General features: G+C 40.2%; 1 long non-coding RNA gene across 1 annotated transcript; it reads left to right on the top strand.

Annotated features, from left to right (window-relative positions):
- Window positions 1-12,735: 12,735 nt before the first annotated feature.
- LOC143112460 (uncharacterized) lies at window positions 12,736-13,982 on the top strand. Its single transcript, XR_012984756.1, has 4 exons — window positions 12,736-13,052; window positions 13,286-13,351; window positions 13,457-13,551; window positions 13,804-13,982. It is a non-coding gene; the product is annotated as an uncharacterized LOC143112460 (long non-coding RNA).
- The last annotated feature ends 988 nt before the right edge of the window (window positions 13,983-14,970 follow it).

The raw sequence follows: 14,970 nt of genomic DNA on the forward strand, positions 1-14,970 counted from the left end.
GGAAAAAAGTTGACCGGTATGTTTCTGACAGTGGGTGACTCTAGGGCTCTGTTGTTAGAACGTCCTGTATTGCTGTTGTTATTGCTGTTGTTAGAACGGCTAGCCTATTGAACAACATAGGCCTACCATCACGTTAAATTTTGTACAAATAAATAAATAGCCTACAGCGATAATACCGGCGCGCTTGTCAATTGACAGCTGCATTAAAATACATAGCGTTCATGGGCTTCGGAAAAACCTTTCTCCGAGTGAAAACATCATCATTCCGCGTCATTCACGTCACTTAATGTGTGAGTCAGAGGTCTGACTTTTGCTAACAGAGTTGCCCAGTTAGGGGCTCGTCATCACTTTTGTCGTCATGTTGTAGTTTGTTTGTAGTCCATGTGGCCTTTCATGTCCAACAGTTTTAATGTGAACTTGGGAATTTGCCCTTTTTATCACTTGAAAAGCTGCATATCTTTCTTTCACGAGCATCTTACACTATATTTTAAGCAAATACAGTTGTTTGTTTAGGATTAGTGAGTGTATGTTTCAACCTTTGTTGTGGCATCCGTGTTTGTCACACATTCGATGGCAAAGCACTTGAACACTTGCTGTCGAAAAACAAAGTAGCCATGGGGGCGGTCCTTGTCATTCCGAGGTGCTCTGAATGCACCCATAGACCTACCCAGAGACCCTTTCAACCTTATTCAGCCCCGCCCATTTTTAAAAATTCCACGTTGTCTTTAAACTTCCGGTCGGCTAGCTACATCTAGTTAGCTTCATTGGGATAACACGGCAGAGAGGCTAACTTACAGAACAGCCGTTCCAAAGTCAGTTTTTTCCTAACTTCAGATAGGAAAGCTGTATAACAGAAATGTCTTAAGTCACCAAAATCCATAATATATGCCAGTCATCTCGATAGAGCTCTGCTATCTCAATGTATCGCAATGGATGTACTGCTCAATCGGAAGTTCGGAGACAATGTGGGCAAAGCTAGCGCCCCCATGTTTGCGTGCGGAATAAGGTGAATAAAAACAAAAACAATGCTTGAACGTTCTATTTGGGCCCCAATCTACTTCCTCTGCATAGACCTCTCCAGAATAAGTTCCGTGTTCCGTGTTGTGCATGCATTACTTGAAAAGAACTAGCTCCAGTTATGTATGAACAGTGAAGGTAACAAACTCTTAAAAATGTGAAAAACTAGAAGAAGTGAAAATTGAACAATATGGGGGTGATGGAAGACAGTGACACCCTCAGTGTGTTTGAAATGTCCAGTCGATTGCGCAATTTGGTCTTAGTTGCAGTCATTGCCGAAAACCTGGCCTCGCATAGATACGTGGTGGGAAATGGTAGCAACGTTTTCAGCGCTTTTACGGCTATCTCGGGATATTCTGCTTTGGCCAAAATTTCTGCCAAAAACCCGCCAGAGAGGTTTCCTCATAGCCTACACACTCTTAAGGACACCGTCATTTGCAATTTCGATCAACTGCTCTTCCTCCTGCGTTGACAAGTTAGGACTATTCGGGATATTGACAAATGGGTTGCGGACCCACTCATTGGTTTGCCATGGATCTTTGGAGGATGGGAAGTAACGCTCAAACTCAAGCGCAACAAGGTGATCGCGCACCAGCTGCGAGAGAAAGGGCCCTGCCTCAGTCTCTCCCAAAACCCCCACTACTGTTTGGAACATATCAAATAGGCTACACCCCGATCCACTCGTCGTACCCACAAATCAAGCTTGGCTTTAAATGCAACGACTTTATCTGCCAGTTTAAAGACAGTCGTCATTCTCCCCTGCAGTGACAGGTTGAGGTCATTAAGCAACCCGAATATGTCACACAGGTAAGCGAGTTTTGACACCCAGCCCTCATCACTAAAATATGCAGCTAACGGTGACTTTTTTTCTGTAAGAAATCTCTGCAGCGGCTCTCGCAACTCAAACACTCTGGCCAGTGACCTGCAACCAACCAACTTGGATAGCGTACCACGGTGACCCATTCACCCTAGCTATTTTTTTAGCTGCAGCCTCCAGGAGTTCATTGCACATGTCTTTACCAGCAGGCAGAATTAACTCTTCCCCAATACTAAAGGGCTTCTTAGATTTAGCAATCCGACTAGCCACAATGAGGCTTTTAGCGCAGCCACGTTCATCGATGTGGTTGCTTTACGCACTAGTTTTTTGTCCTTCTTGTTCGCGTTTCTTACGCTCAAAGAACTCAAGGGGTTTGTCTTTGAGTGTAGGATGCTTGGACTCTAGATGTCGAATTAGCTTTGATGGTTTCATTGCTTCGTTTGACAACTTATCGCCAAATACCACACATAAAGGACTTGGTGCATGCGAGTCACCGGTCTCTGCGAAACCATATTTTAAATATGACTCGTCATATTTCGTATTGAATGACCCCTTCTTTTTCTTTGAGGTATCTGGCTCACCATCGTCAGTGGGTATTATTGCGAATGTGACATTATTGCGAATTAAATTGATTTTATTTAGTTTGCATGCATTTTTTTTTAAACTCTTGTCGTAGGCTACAGCCCGGTTAGGAATGTCGGCCGTGGCCCGGTGGTTGGGGACCGCTGCTGTAGGTGACAAAGTAGAAAAAGCTGCTGGGCAGATTGGCCTACACACTTCTGCCATCTAGTTTCCACTGGATTTTTTTTTTTTCGGTGCCGTTTAAGTAGTATAGTCTGTAGTATACTACTTAAACGGCACCGACAATCAAAAAATCCAGTGGAAACTAGATGGCAGAAGTGTGTAGGCCAATCTGGCCACCAGCTTTTTCTACTTCGCTACCTACAGATGTTTTACCGGTATGATATTTCGAAACGCCATGTTATTTCCCATAGACAATTGACGCCCGGAAGTTGGATACGGAGGCGGGACTTATTCCGGAGAGGTCTATTAAGATAACATATGGAATGTTAAAAAGGAAGTCTTGTGGGGCCAACTATGATGCTGATTATAGAGCTGCACAGTCCCGCCCACAGCCGATGCCGGATGAAAAAATTCAATGCAATTTCTCCATTGACAATTGCGGTATAAGCCATAAAAACTTAACTGCACGTGGTAGACTTAAAACCAGCTACGGCTGTACTAAGCGATTGTATATGCTCCTATAGACACCAAGAGTTCATGGGGCACTAACCTTGTTTTGAGATAAATGCCTTTTATTCGCGATCTCTTGGATAAGTACTTCATTACCCACAATCCTGAACAATCCCACAATCCCACAGTGATGCCTCTGATTGGTGGAAAGGCCGTTATGGTCATAGTTTGAAACTTTCTCAGCGAAAAATATTGACAAAGATGGAGTCTTTTACTGCCTATGGCGAAAATATTAATGTGATTAAAAACTTTCTTGACGAATATTGGTACTTTTATCAACAAGGTTGGGGGTTTATACATCACACGAACTTAGTCAGGGCCAATACACTATCAAATAGACCACTGTAAATGTTAGTTTAAACACTTAAACTTTTCAGGTAGCCGACAGGCTAACCTTTAGCATTTCCGACATTGTATGTCATTAACTTACATAATGCAGCTAACATTAGCCTACATGCTGCAACACAGGTATGCAGACATCCCAACCTGCAAAAAGTCATTTCAGGGAGGTATCACGAAGCCCCCCCCCAAAAAAATAAAAATATATTAAAAAAAATAAAAAATAAATAAAAATTAATAAATAACAATACTAAAAACAACTTTAGCCTACTTATACTGAAATAGAGATTCATATTTTTGTTCAATAATGTCTAGTCAGTACACCAAATAAGGAAGGCCTATAGATAGTAGCCTAATTGTGAAAATAAAATATGTAGATCTTGCAGTTTGGTCTTTTCATGTAGCCTTGGCAACTAAGCCATCTAGTATAGGCCTGAATAATATGCACATGAATTGACACTAGTTAAACTCACCTCAACATGTTTTTGCAATCATTTAACCCACCATGGGCAATGCTAACACTGTTACAAACAGTGCAGCATGCAAGATTAGGCCTATCATTATTTTTTACTCTTATAAACAAGGGTACACTTTAAAATGGGTCTTACATATTCCTTTTTTGGGGGCACTGACTCTTTCGTGACTCTCCTGTTCCTAGATACACTGAACTGATCAGGATGCTCTCTGTCTTGGATGCGCTCAGACACACGCACCACCACCCCTCTCTCTCTCCCCTGTCGTGTGCGCGCTACACTCAGATGCACACGCGATTTTAGGTCTCCCTCTCGCATGCGCGCTCTTGATCGCTCGCTCTAGATTCCGGGAGATTTTATCTAATTTGCGGGCGTCAGGGAGCCACTATCTTCCGGGAGACTTGGGATGTCTGGGTATGAAATATATTATGTTTTAGTAAGTGTCCAAAGGGGTGAAAGCTTTAAATCGGGTCACATTATTGACTGTTGTGTGTCCGAGAGTCAGTTTGTGGGTTTTGTAAGGGCCAGCATGAGGGACAAGACCTACAAAGTTGTGGTGAGTTAAGCAGGGAGGTTGGTAACGTTAATGCTGCTAGCAGTACTAGTTAACATTAGCTAGGCTACTGTAGCCTTCATACTGTATGATTCACATCAATCATTAACCTAGGAATACTTCGTGCATTTAATGAACATTTTGTGTAATAATTCACGGCAAATTAATAAACTGAATATGGTGGTCCAAGAGCAGACCATGCACCAGTCCATGCATCAGCCCGACTGAGCAGTGATGACAGCATAGGATGAGTTAGGTAACGTTACAAAGCCCTGCCGTTAACATTAACCGCTTTCACAGACACACGATATAAAATACACGATGATAAATATAAAATTCAATATCAAAACACTATTATTTACACGATTACTCCTGAAATAACTGCTATTAACTGCACATTCACTATATAAAAATCACTGTTTGGAGGAAAGGGTTCGCGTGCTGTCGCTGGTTGGAAATGGCAAAATAAATCGCGCCTATTTTGCCTATATTATTCAGTGAGGGATGTATGGGATGAGTAGTTCTTTCGCTTGGAAATTAAAATATGTACACAGTAGGGCTGTAACGATACACCAACCTCACGATTCGGTTTGTATCACGATTTTTGACGCACGGTTCGATATGAATCTCGATTTTTTTTTTTTGTTTTTTTTTTGGGGGGGGGGGGGGGGGCATTTTATTAAATAACATTTTAATAACCTCCCTTAGAACACCAGAGGATTACAATATAATATATCTTTTATTTTATATCCTGATATAAAAATATTTTTCTGAATGACATATTTATGACAGCACACTTTATGCAGATTAGCCTATAGCCTAGGCCTACTATTTTTTATTACAACTCTACCTCTTTAATTCAGCTGTCTGGTTGAAGCCTGGAAATATTGTAAACAAAGTAGCATATAGCTTAGCCTATCATAGTCTACTGATTGGACTGTTCAGTTTCCCCATGTGTGTTTAAGTAATACTTAAAGTAATACTTGTTCTCCTTGGGACAGGCCCTTTTGGGAAACGTTGGTATTGAGATGATCAGTCAACTTCAATGCAAGAGTTTTAAACAAATATGTGCAGCATGCTAATGATGCTAAGCGGATTAAAATAGTAATTTAGCTAGTCGTCTATGCGTCCTTGCTTTTACGATTGTGAATGTTTTATTTAAGTCAGCGTGTTCATTGAGCAGGAGAGGGAGGGAGACTGAGAGGGAGGGAGCGCGAGAGAGAGCGGGGCAAGGAGAGGGGGTTTACTTCTACTGTTTGGTAAAGTTGCACAGTAGTCTACAATGAAAGCAAGGCGAGGTATTAAATAATTATTTATTTATTTATTTATTTGTTTTTGGACAACGTAGGCTACCGATAAGTAAAGCGGGAGTTGTGGGTTGCTTTTGCAGCCGCATAAGCTGCAAAGCACTGCGTGAAACACTAGAAAGGGTGTGTCGCGATTCTGCCTTTTCACACCGCGACACAGTATCGTGGATATGAATGTCGCGATTTCGGTTTCGAATCGTAAATCGTTACAGCCCTAGTACACAGTCTTGTACCTTTGACTTTTTTTGGATTTTCTCTTCGTTTTTTCACTCGAAATTATATGTTGTATGCTTATGAGTTATGCCGTAGCTGGTTAGCCTAAGACATGCTGTAAAACTCTTTAGGTACGGATTTTTCCAAATGTCAATGGGACAAATGAATGGGAATCTTACATCCGGCACCTAACCGCATTTTGGCTGTGGGCGGGACTGTGCAGCTCTATGGAACTCTCTTGAAAGGGTCCTATGGTAGAGTCAAAGATCCTTCATTACTAGCTACTAGCATTCCGCTTTAACGCTCTCTGGTAGAGTTGCGACAATGGGTGTTCAAAATTCGTTAAGGTCACGTGGTTCATGTAAACTTCAAAAAGTTCCAGGAAGTAATTGACAATGGATTAGAATAACTGATCTATAAAGAATAGATCAGAAATTAGAATGCATTAAATAAGCTACTGTTCAATGAGATACAGAGCCACAATTTTGGGTAATTCACAGACAATAAATGCATTGATATACAATATTTATAATCAACAGTGTAATTATTGTGTAAACTGTGTAGTTATCCTACCATTACAACAATAGGCTATTAAATTAAATTCCAGACCATAGCCTGCTAAATATCGGAAGCTTGTTTCTCCCTTTTACGTATGTGTCACTTAATATTAATTTCTGTACAAAACCAAGACGGGAGATTCTTAGAAAACACTAGCACCCACCCCATAAGTGTAGCCTAGGCCTATCTAAATTATCGTTATAAAAAAAATGACCTAGTACGTGACTCAAGAGCTGTAAACAGTGTTTTTGAGACTGCGTGCCTACAAAAGCGCATGAGATTTTAATTTTGCAACGAGAAACTGTAACACAGCTAGTCTAAGTCTAACATTAACTTGTTTTAGTTTTCTCCCCAACGTTTTCTCTGGTTGTTCTTCACTGATCTGAGATAATGAGCAAACTACCTTAAAAGTTTTCTAACATCTCTCCAGTGTAATGGTGGGCATGTTAAGTTAACCGTAGCATTAACTACACAGTAACCCCATGGTAATGCGATGCGAGTGATCATAATAACATATCAAACGTGATATAGTCCTTGATAAATAACCAGGCTATGAACTCATAAACAACAGCATTTTGTCACCGTTTGTCATTCACCGTGCTGTGAATACAGCATTAAGATGCTAGGCTAAAGAGCTTGAGATTCACACAACCTGCATGGTAGTGCTCATCCTGTCAGAAAATAGCAATTTGATCAGTGATCATGCATCATCAGCGCAAGCTTGGTTTTAAACTGGTTTCTGGAGATGGGGTTTACACGATCCTTCACTGGGCTAGTGCCTGCTGTGTTAATATGACCGTGCTGATGCTAACAGCTGCAGCTCCCTCAAATCTATATAGGTTCTCATTTTATATTATATATTAGGCTAGCTTTTGCCAATGAAAATTAATGCAACATAAAAAAACAGTAGGCTACTGCTCCTAACTGAAGAAACGTTAACGTTACTGTAAGGAAATTATTATCATTTTATAACCATTTGTGTAAGCTGTAAGCAGAAATATTGTTGTCCTGAGTTCTAAGAACAGAGAGTTCAAGTTAAATGTTGTTGTGCTGAGTTCTAAGAACAGAGAGTACAAGTTAAGTGTGCACCCAAACAGACAGGAACTGCACCCTGTCTGTGTGTGTGTGTGTGTGGGTGAGATAAGAGTATGTCACAATAAAGTCGCTAAGTCTTGCTTCCTATTTTCTGTGCATCTGTACAATAAAAGACACAGCTTTTGGGCTGCAGAGACTGATGGTGTGAGGAATTCTTCCTTACATTAGCAGGCTCTCCTCTTGGTACCAGAGTTTGTGGGCAAAGCCATACTACGTGTTGTGGTTCTTGTATGTTGGGGTTAAATTCCCTGACAGTTACCAACAATGTTAACAACAAACTCGGCTTCACTGCTGCAAACAAAGTTGGCTATATGCTTCGCCATATAACCAGCTAGCCTTGTGATAACAAAATCTTTACCTTTTGTTTAGTCCACTGAAAGTTATCCACATATCAAACGATTAAATACACAGTTATGAAGGAATTGTTTTGGGGAAGCAGTTGCACTATATCCCACTTTTGCTGCCTTTAATCCACTTAAATCCATAGCCTAGATGAGCATTGCGCATACGTAACGTAACTTGACGTGATGGTGAAGCTAAATGCCAAAGAAACGTCACGTCTTAAAAGTTGTAGGACTAAACGCAAAAACAGCTTGTTCGTGGTGGTGTAGTGCTGCCTAATTGAAATGGGATAGGTGTAACCTGCGTTGTGTTGAACCTGCGCGATTTAGCCCTGCACACGCCCGAACTCGAACCCGCGAACAGCAGCACCTCAGATCGGGAGGCGAGCGCGCTAACAATTGAGCCAATAGCCCAGGCTACTGGCTCGCATGCCAGCAGCACTCTTAAGCCGTCAGGGAGTGAGGTTACCAACGTTTCACAAGCACAGCTAAGCTAGCTGGCATCTGTTACACTCACCCCCCTAAACCTCACTCCCTAAACCCTTACCACATTTTCTCTTTTTTACATCAATACGTTATGGAAGCATATGAGCCCACTTCAAATCATCTCCAAATATGTGATTATGTATCCTAGCCTATAGGCTAAGTTTAACAACGATATGGACAATATCCCTAGGACTGCAATTTGAATAGATTTTGCTGTGCTGTACTGTAAATGTAGGCCTACGGCCATTTCTTAAAGTGGCTTGAGATTAACATAGCCTAAATACTGTAATGTTGACACTAATAAAGATACGTTTATTAAGTAGGCTAACAAATGAAAAGTGTTTTCAGCTGAAATGGCATGAAGGCTATATGTGGACCGCCTGGACTTTGACAAAACATCAGCAGACAGAGAAGCCCTCAGTATAGCAATGCAGACTGCTCGGGGGGAACCTGCTTATCCATCTGTGGGTTGCCAGTCGAACTGACAGGCTTATCATAAATTCACATTTATTTCAATTTGGCTATAGGCTACGATTAAAGTTCCTATGGTTCACAACTACTCGCAATATGCTATCTACACTAGTTAACCACAGTTTGTAGCCCTATTGGTCATGTTAAGCGTTACTTGCAATGTGAAACTAAAATCTAAGACAGTAAAAAATTATGTTTAAAGACAAGTCTTTAAACATAATTTTCTACTGTCTTAGATTTTAGACAAACAGACAAAATGCACCAAAAACAAAACCAAAGGCATTTGACATGACGTTTGATGGATCCACCGGTAGGAAGGGAGGTTTTTGGCATCATTCCCGCGCTATAGTAGTCAGGGGTTGTGGAGTTGTTGGCTTGTATCACTTTGGTCGTCAGGTTGTAGTTAATGTTTACATCATTTTTTAACTCTCGGTAAACCACCTCTGCCAAGCGAATTAACGCAGCGTGAAAAAAACCAAGGTTGTTTTATGGTATTTTGCAGCCGCTTTTGTCCAAAGGTTACAGCGATTTATTTTGTCATCACGTGTGTCGTAGGCCTACTGAATGTTTGATGCGCCACATCATATTCATGCGAAATATCTTTTGGATGGAAACAGGGTTTCAGCGAGTTTGACCAAAGTGTGATGGCACAGAAAGACTACACACTTCTTGGGGAATCCTTGCTCTTGTACAAGGGTGCAGTTTTCGCCTTGCAACACTTTGAAAATGGCATACCTGAGGCCAGGGGCGCAGGAGGCACGGAGGACGTGGGGGATGTGTCCCACGCAGTGCTGAAGAGACGGCCATCGTCCCCCTCACTTTTGATAAGGAAAAAAAGCCTTATATAGGCTAAATAAATAATAACCTATAGGGTTTGCGCTAACTATGTAAAACCCCCCATTAACAGCATCACATCACTAACCACAGCCATCTACAGTACTGTAAGACTGCACAATCTCATATTCACTCTGTTGGATATCTGAAGCCAGTTTGTCTAACAACCATCATTAGAGATGCTTTTCGTTTGGAGCGGCATACTGGTAGGCCATCAAAAGCATAACATTTTCGGTTTGGTTTGGGATCTAATTTACTTTTGGACTGTTTGATTATATTGCTAAATGTTGGGACTGATGGGCACTGAACTCTGGGAGATATTTGATGGTTCACTGTTATGTTTCATGCAGTTGAAAAAGTGTCGGGATTTCCACCGCTGTTTATTGCGAGACAAGGCAGCCATTCATTGAATAGGGGTTGTGCTGTAATAGAAACCTTTTTGCGTAGCCAAGTAGCCTAAATTGAGTTATTGTTTAATTATTCATGATTTAGTAGGCTACTTTTTATTAAATGTAGTAGGCTTCAGCCTCTGGCAATTAGCTCGAAAGGGGCGGCAAGACAATGAGCTTGAGAACGTGTGTTGGAGAGTGCTAGTGACGACTAGCTCCCATGAAAGCAACAAAGTCAAAAACCTGAGGGGGTCTCTCATATCTGAAGGTGTCTGGCATTGTAATTTAATCTTAAACAACCGCTCATTATCTATCCCTGTGCGATCTCTTACCATTAAAGACGTTAAATTAAAATATAGGCTACTACGGGACGTAGACCTACACTACGCTCTTGAACGCAGCATGACACTTCACCACCACACCACTAGACTATATGAGCAAACCGTATCGATTTGACAGCACTCGCAAATCTGAAGAAGTCACCTTGCTTTGATGTGAGTGTTTTGTCTATTTGCATAGGCGTTCATTGGGCTAGCCTACGTGGTTTGATACGTGCTGAAAAGTTCTGTTTGCTTTTGAACTTGCGCTTCACCTATTCTATGTTGATTGACAAAGCCATACATTATGGCCCATAATGCAGCCTACAATGATTGTGTTGTCTGATGATCTAGCTATCCTCTGCCATTCAGAGCTCCGGAAAGTTCCCAGCTATTTTGAAACACCTGTTAGCAATCTCTGATGTCGGAATATTCAATGGCTACCCGACAATATCTCAGTGCAAACTCCAAAATTGTTTGTCTATTAATTTTCCACGGTTCAACACATTAGCCTACTAGAACATAGTTTGGCTGGCTTTATTCATTTCTGCCAGTTAGTGCTTTTTCCCCTGTGTATAAGTTACACTACATGCATTATTGTGTTTGACACTGAGGATAGCCTATCTGAGACGGTGGTCTGGTTTAAATGAGTTACGTTGTGAAATTGAGAATGGCACAGACTAAATCGTTTAGTCTATTTCTTTGTATTGTGAAATTGAAATGAGATATGGACTATTATAATCAATAATATGTTGAAATTAATTAAAAGTAATCAATTTCTATGAAAAATCTATGTCTGTTGTATGTGTGTGTCAAGGTAAAGCCTAGGCCTACCGTGCGCATATACTGTACTGCGCAAAAGCGCCACTTGCGCCTAGGCTATTTCATTGTATCGCCTTGTTAGGCTATGCGCGGGGTGTGTCAACTTTTTATGAGATAGAGAGACCCCCTTAAAGACAAAAAGATAATTCGAGCCCTGTGTCCGGCTATAAATAGAATCAATCCCGGGCATAATTTGAGGATTTATGGTAGCCTATCTCCTGCTCAACATGACATTAGCTGTTATGTTTATTGATAACAAACTCAACTAGTCTACTGATCAACTCGTTTTCACTAGCCTAACTATTAAATACAAGTATATAGGCCTACCTAAAGTTTTTGTTCTAAGACATTTATTTCAAACATAATTTCAAGACACAAATTGGATACTTCAGTTACCTTGGTGCATAAATCCCAGAGAGTAGGCGACCACACCCCAGAGTGATGGGCCTTTCTTACGCGTTCAGTGTGGGGTATAAACAAGCTGAGAATTTAGTGTCACGTCTGGCTGTCACAGACATGGGGAGCTCTTTGAAGCTTGGGATAATGTGGTACAATTACTACAGTAACAGTATTTTATTTTACTTCTTATGTAATATTTTTTTTTTTCAATTTTATAAATGCTTTGTTTAAATGCTGTTGGAACAAATAGTTGATTATAAAGGCAACTTTCTGTTGCAATTTTCTGTGTGTTCTGGACTGGTAACTTGTTAAGCCAACATGTTCTAACATTGCATAAATATTAACTGCAGACACGTAGTGGAGAGTTGATTTGGTTTATACCAGACAATTTAGGTACTGTAGGCCTAACTAGGCTATTTGATCATGTAGTCTATGTTTGGATCATAGGCATGATGATTCATTCATGGCTTCATAAAATATCAACATCATGTTGCTTTTAGAGTATTCTACCATTGGCCCAAGTAGTGTAAAATAAATCTAAAAAAAATAGTAGTAATTGCACATAGCACATAGCAAGAAGCTGGTCTGAGGGCAGATCTGGTGTTGTGCTCATCTCACAGTTTTGACAATTTTAATCAAACAATATTTTGAAAACAATCAATGGTATTATCTTAATATTCTGGCAAGTTTAAAATATGATGGTCGAAAGTGGGCCAGAGGTGGCGATCCGATATCTGGAGACTGGAAATCTGATTTCACTATGGGTTTGTGTTCACAATTTGGTCCCCCTCACTTTCAAAATATCTCCTGCGCCCCTGCCTGAGGCACTTGAGTACTTGGACAGTTTGAAGAGTTTTCACATAAAAGATGGTGACCTCTTCATAATGACATTTCCCAAATCGGGTAAGGCTGTTTTTGTTGCTTTTTTTTTTGATTGTCAAAAAGGACTAATACAAAACACATCAGAAATACCCACGCAAAATGTATGCCTTTTAACCAGGCATATGAGTTCCTATCTAAAAGTTAAACAATAATAACTAAAAAAATATAAAAACATCACATATCAGTTGCCATTACAAAATTGTCCTAGCAATCATAATGTAGTGGAAAATTTGTATTGCATCATTTTTGTGTCTGTATTTAACATCACCCTATAATCAACATGTCAGGTACAATTTGGATGCAGTACATTGTCTCCATTCTTCATGAGAATGACCATCCGGGAGAAGCCTACACATTTTCGTGTGCCCTGGCTGGAGTACCTCCGACCGGCTCATAAAATTGACACAAGGGAGTCTCCCAGATTGTTCTGATCCCATCTGCCACAGCACATGGTTCCCCTGGGTCTACAGAGCAACAGAGCCAAAGTAGGTGCAACATTGTAAGCTCAGAAAGTAAGGAGGAAATAAAGATGGCTTTGGTTGGCACTGAGCCTTATTGAAAGTAAAAAAAAAAACAATAGAAAACATCTAATATCTGACATGGAATATGAAGAGCAAAAATGAAATTGAGTTGTGTATGTGTATGTTTCAACACTAGATTATTTATGTTACGAGGAACCCTAAAGATATTCTGGTGTCATACTTTCACTTCTCCCAAGTGCTTAACGCTTTGGAGACTGCCGACAACCTTGATGAAATGCTGGAAAACTTTCTGAGCGGTAAAAGTAAGTGGAGAAAACCTACATGTATTCAGACACTAGCATAATATTATAAACTTTTGAATGATTATTGTGACAATGTTTGAGGTGTTCATTTATGTTTTCCTTCAGTCTTAGGGGGAAACTGGTTTGATCATATAGAAGGTTGGTTTAACAACAAAGACAAATATGATATCCTGTTTGTGAGCTACGAGGAAATGAAAATGGTAAGCAAAAGTCTAAGAGGGTCATGTCAGGTCAAAACCCAAACATAGTCTTTAATTGTCCATCTCAGGCACTTGTTCACTGCAAGAACTCCAAATTGCAGTATGTGCCAACAGGTGGTCTTATGTGGCTTATATGCACTCTAAATAAGCAAGCCATTGGCCACTTTTAACAAGCTTGTAGTCTAATAAAAAAGCACATTATTTCCTTAAAAATACATCTTTCTGTCTCTTTTCCTCTCTGTCACCAACTAGGATCTGAGATCGGTGGTCATGAAGATCAGCAAGTTTGTTGGAAAGATTATTTCTGATGTGGACGTTGACAAGGTCATGGACAGGGTCACTTTTAAGAACATGAAGAATGATGTGATCGCAAACTATCACAATTCCGTTCAAGAGAACGTGTTGGATTCAAGCAAAGGCAGCTTTATGCGGAAAGGCAAGATGACAAGATCTAATGAATCTCTCTCCTACTCAGTGCTTCTGAAGACATAGGAGACCTCACACATTGTTCTTCTTTTGAGCACAGGGACCGTTGGGGACTGGAAGAACTTTCTGACGGTGGCGCAGAGCGAGCGCTTTGACCAGGTCTACCAGGAGAGAATGAAGAATCTTCCTCTCAAGGTCATCTGGGACCAAGGAGCTGCATGAGTGAATGTTTCAGCATAAAGACATAAATACATTTGCCATTCTCTCTCTCTCACACATACACACAAATCATTATGTACACTCTTAAAACAAATGTGTTGAAAATAACACAACCTACGTTGTTTTCTAACACATTTATGTGTCCAGATAGGGACAACATATTTGCTTTAAGAGCGTATGCATATGCAGGTTGAAGAGCAATGCAAGTTTAATTTTATCTGTTGTAGTTCATCACATTCCTGTATGACCTTGTCATGTCTTCCCATCTTTGAGATGCCCCCCCCCCCCTCAATATCCAGCAAATGTTCACTGATTAAAGATTAGTTATGTATGTGAAATGAGACATGAAACAAAATATGAATATTGATACTAAACTGATTTTTGAGGAGAGCTACTTGGTTTGTGCATATTTTCCCTTACAATGTTTTCATCAATGCTCCAATATGATATTACATTCATGTTATAAAATAGTAAATTATGTATTATGTAAATTGTTGAGAACTGATCCGCTTACTACTTCTATAATAAAAACAAAAACTGATTGAAGCCTATTTTTTGAAGAGTAAGTAAGTAGAACAGAACCAGGTGAAACCCTCTCGGCCTGTGACAGGTCAATAATCTGTCAATACCCATATTATTGGGTATTGACAGATTACCCATATACGCACATATTATATGAACATTGGAAAGTCACATTAAGAATTTACATGCACATGTGTGACATTTACAAAAACGATTTTTCTAATTGGTGATTTCTAGAATGTGTTTTTAGAA

Source organism: Alosa pseudoharengus, unplaced genomic scaffold, assembly GCF_046254945.1.
Source record: "Alosa pseudoharengus isolate Yale_2024_CS ecotype anadromous, Long Island Sound unplaced genomic scaffold, YU_APseudo_1.1 YU_APseudo_1.1_scf_8, whole genome shotgun sequence".
NCBI classification, from domain to species: Eukaryota; Metazoa; Chordata; class Actinopteri; order Clupeiformes; family Clupeidae; genus Alosa; species Alosa pseudoharengus.